We start from the raw sequence: 5,101 nt of genomic DNA, 5'->3' as shown, positions 1-5,101 counted from the left end.
ATTTACCCAGAATGGAGTCCATAAAACCATGGTACAGAGCCCACTTTCTTTCCTACCTTATCTAACCCTCCCAGTTGCCTGGTTTACTAACAGTCTACGTAACTAGTCTCTTGGTATTCTAAAGCATGTACAAGAAATACATTAGGAAAGATAAGCCACAGCTAGACAATGAACTGTTAATAAAGGGCCATGTGCAGCCAGTGACCTTCTCTAAGCATCAACAGATAACAAGGCCCAGCAGAGACCATGTGGGAAGATCCAGACATCAACACACATTGCAACATTGCAGACAGTGAGGCCCTGGAGTGGGAACACTGTTCACCCAGACTTTCTTTATGGCTCCACTCTCCAGTGGACCCTCTTAACCCTGCTGTAGCTGTGGTTGGTTAACCCTGCTGTAGCTGTGGTTGGTTAACCCTGCTGTACTTGTACTTGGTTAACCTGCTGTACTTGTACTTGGTTATGCCTTTATAAACTCCAGCTGTCCTTCTTCCCTTGAGCTAGACAAATCTGCAGAAGAGGGATTGACCCCAGGTCTGTTTGGTGCTAAAGCCCCAAGTACTTCTGCTTGTTCATTTTATTGATTCACCCCATTTAGTCCCTGTCTGTTCCATAACTTGAACATAGCAAGCTTTGGCTCAACAACCAGATTATAACTCTTTGAGGAATGCACAGCTGTGACCCCCAACATTTGTACGTTAGAAGTACACAATTATGCCTGGCATAGTGGCGCACACCTTTAATCCCAGCACTCAGGAGGCAGAGGCAGACAGATCTCTGTGAGTTCGAGGCCAGCCTGGTCTACAAAGTGAGTTCCAGGACAGCAAGGGCTGTCACACAGAGAAACCCTGTCTCAAAAAAAAACCAAAACCAAAAAAAAAAAAAAAGTATACAATATTCTAAGAAGAATTAGAGGCATTCACACAGAACTCTAGGGTGTAAAGGAGAGCCAGAAAGACTAGTTTTAAATATCCAGAGAAGTCTAGGTTGAAGGTTCCCTGTTGTGACTGGACACAGCCCCAACACCCTGGAGATGGAGCACTCTCCGTTAGTAATGCCACTCTTCCTGACCCAGAGTCTGGGTTAATGCATCTGTTTTCTCGTGCCCTTTTATGTCAACGTTTGTCATTTGAGCATACTTTTCTCTTGAAAACATCTTGCTGAGCCTTCTAGCATACTGCAAATAGCTTGGCAAACAACTGTCGAATATGATTTATCTTCTTCCATAAAAAGACTGTCTTTTCTTACCATACTTTTCTTTCTCTCTAAAAGAGCCTTTTGTACAAAATATTTTCCAGCTCTTTGATGGTCAAGCCTCGATTATTTCATAAAAAGATTGCTCTTGAAACCCATATCACCTTCCCTGGGTGAGGAGGGCATTTCACTGGGGTTCTGTGGTGCCACAGTTCACCCACTCCTTGTGGGGATGTGTGCTGGTTCTTCTTTGTCAACTTAACATCTGTGAGAGGGGAACTCCAGTGAAGGAACTGTTTCTATGCAGCTGGCCTGTGGCCATGAGTGGGGGGGCATTGTTTTAATGAGTGATTGATATGGGATGGCCCAACCCACTGGGCAGGGTCACCCTAGGCAGGTTGTCTAAGAAAGCAAGGTGAGTGTGAGTCGGGGAGCAAGCCAGTGAGCGGCACCCCCTGTGTGCTCTCTGCTTCAGTTCCTCCCTCTAGGCTCTTGCTTGAGTCCTCCCTGACTTCCCCCAATGGTGGACTCTAACCTGTGAGATGTACTAAATAAACCTTCTTCCCTAAGCAGGATTTGGTCAGTGTTTATCCCAGCCCAGACAGCAGACGAGGCCAGGGTAGGCCCCTTCTTTCCTCACTAACTCCACAGTACCTGCCTCTCAGGGAAATGGCATGGTGAGGTTATCTGAAGCGAAGAAACAGAAAGAGCAGAGCTAAAGGAAGGCAACTGTCTACAGCGCAGGTCATGTGTGGGAGGCACCATTGCTCTCCCAGCCCTCCTGACACGATTCCATCTAAGGAACAATATTCTCAGCCATAGTGTGTAAGCTTCAGAAATTCTACATGGGGTCAGTTATCTCCCATTTCATCCATTCGCTAAAGGAATAAAATCAACAGAATAATGAAAAAGGTATGGCCATGTTTTCACTCTCGTATATGAGTTTATTTATTTGTAAGTGTAGACAAGTAGCAAAACTGTTGATTTCTCTATAAAAAAGTAAGATTCTTCACTAAACTACTGTCAAATGATAAGAAGCTATTAAGTGGACCTATAGTACTCTGTGAAAGAAAGGATTTGTGAACTTTTTCTTGATGGTCTTTCTTTAATGGTAATGGTGGTGGTACTTAAAAGTGAATGTGACTACATGAAGCAAAGCTTCTAAAGTCTAAAAGATAAAACAGATGCAAAATTTATCACCAGACAAGAACAAAACAATAAGAATAATTAAAAAAAAAAACCTTATGCTACTAATAGGAGTCAACCAAGGAAAGAAAATTCTGTGTAATTTATTCCAGGCTCTAACTTAATGTCTTCCAGGAAGCATTTGGAGCCAAGCAGTTCTTTGTCCCACAGATGGCAAGATGCTTAGCTTCCTTGGCTCTTCACCTCTAAAGAACCATTAGCTGTGACAGGCGGAATAAAGCCACCACATTCACTCCCAAGCTTTTCCTGAAAGAGTGGGGGAGGGACGAATATTGGATGAGTCATATCTAATCCAACCCCACATTCCAGATACACCTGAGGCAAGGTGAGCCCACAAAAGCTGCAGTTCTCCAGCCTAAAGAGACGAGAGCAGAATTCATATTAGTAAGGGAAAAAAACACCTAGAGAGGTCAAAGGGCTGACAGTCAGTGACTCCTGTCGAGTCCAGCAGACATCTGAACAGATCTGGTGCTCACGAAACCCTCTCAGTCCTCCCTCTCCGAAAGAGGGCGCTGCACCATGGGTAGCATGAGGATGGTGTGGAGGTGTGTGAGCTACAGGACCTTCATTTCCCTTACTTCCCGCTTTGGAACTTGCCCTGTGGCAAGATAAAGTGCAGGGTGCCGATGTGTAGCCTGAGTCCACCAGTCACCCACTTCCGCACTAGACTTTGATTGGCCAGGTGAGTAACTCTCGTTGGTGACGAGATGACTGGAGAAATAAGGGGTGGGTTCAGAAGATACAGGGTGACTACAGTGAGCACTGAGCTCATAGAAAACATTCCCCAGGAGGCCCAGACTCCCTTGACCACACCCCTACAGCCACTCCCTTCTTAGAGGGAAGCACCACCTCCACATGAGAGCCTCCTTCCACAACTTTTCCTCCTTGGCTCCTAATAACAATTCTGTTTGTTTGTTTGTTTGTTTGTTTGTTTTTCAAGACAGGGTTTCTCTGTGTAGCTTTGTGCCTTTCCTGGAACTCGCTTTGGAGACCAGGCTGGCCTCGAACTCACAGAGATCTGCCTGGCTCTGCCTCCCGAGTGCTGGGATAAAAGGTGTGCGCCACCACCACCCGCGCCCGGCCCTAATAACAATTCTTTGTGTGCCCATGAAAATATATAGTAGGTTTTTGTTAATGCATGGACCCATATGGTCACAGTATTAAACACCTGGGTTTTTTTTTCTTCTTTACAATCCAGATAGTAAACAGATCTACTTTATTTTAATCTCAATATTCACAATTCATATGAGTCAGAGATGAGACACTCACACATTTTACTTTAACTGTACCATAATGAGCTAACTGCCTTACACAGGGCTTTGTCAGCTCATCATGAATGTTTCTCTAGAACAAATACTGAGTGCAAGTTCTGGTCGTGACATCTAAGTGTTTTTAATTTAGCATGTGTGACCCAAATGATTTATATTCTTGTAATAGTGTCTGAAAGCATCCATTTTCTTGTGCTCTGCCTCTGTACTATGTTTTCCAGCTAAACACTTTTGTCCGTTCTATGAGTCAACCCATTCTCAGGATTCTGAGAATATATTTCTTTGATTACTAGTTATTTGGATACGTTTTTGTTTTATGTAACAGCTTTTGTATTTCTTTTTCAGCTCTTATCCTTTATTTATTTGGTTTTTATTTCACTTATATATTCTTTTTGTTCTTTATAGTCAAAATTTCGAATATCAAAACTCTATGGTAGGGACAACGCCTCAGTAGTTAAAGCACTTGCCACCCAGGTAAGAGGCGGTGAATTCCATCTCCCAAAGCAGATACAATGGTGTGCATCTGACCTCCTAGCACAACTGTGGCAAGGGAGGAGGCGGAGAGAGGAGGATCCCTAGACGCTCGTGGCCAGCTAGCCTGCTGTTCTCAGCAGTGAAGAGACCTGTCTCAAACATACATGAACATGCACACACAAACCCTCCAAAATAAAACCTATTTACTGATGGAAATTTTTTAAACATTTGTATAGATTTGCCCCTTTTTGGGTGTTTAGGGGGAGGGTATTTTCCTCTTTTTTATTTTTTATTTTCATTTATTTTAGTTTTTTGAAAAAAGGTTTCTCTGTGTAGCTCTGGCTGTCCTGGAATTCACTCTGTAGACCAAGCTGGCCTCAAACACACAGAGATCTGCCTGCCTCTGCCCCGAGTGCAGAGATTAAAGGCGTGCACCACCACCGCCCAGCTGGTATTTTTCCTTTTTAAATTATGAATATGGTGCATGTCTGTTTGTAGATGTGTGCACATGAACACAGCTGTTTCACAGAGGTCAAAGGTGGTGTGAGCCACCTTGGGTGCTGGGGATAAGTGCTGGTCCATTGCAAGAGCAGTACTCATTCCTAACCGTTGATCCATATCCTACCCCTCTTTCTTATTTTTAGTTTTTTAAACAAGGACTGTTTGTGTAACCCAAGGTGACCTTGCTGTCTTCCAGCTCAGCATTCTGCTGGTGAACTTACAGGCATCTGCCACCATTGCTTTGCTGTTTAGGTGTTACTATAACTGAAAGTATCTCCTCTGGAGTGCTAAGTTGAGATGGTTCAGTTTTCCCATCCTGTTTACTGAAATTGTCTTACTTTTTCAACTAATTTAAAGCACCACCTTTTACATATTCTATATAGAATTTCTATATATTCATGTCTATATTCATCTATTTGTCCTTTGCTATCTCATGGATATGCTGTATTGTGTAAAAT

Source organism: Peromyscus leucopus, unplaced genomic scaffold (genome assembly GCF_004664715.2).
Source record: "Peromyscus leucopus breed LL Stock unplaced genomic scaffold, UCI_PerLeu_2.1 scaffold_777, whole genome shotgun sequence".
Lineage (NCBI taxonomy): Eukaryota > Metazoa > Chordata > Mammalia > Rodentia > Cricetidae > Peromyscus > Peromyscus leucopus.
Note: the sequence above shows the minus strand (reverse complement) of the source record.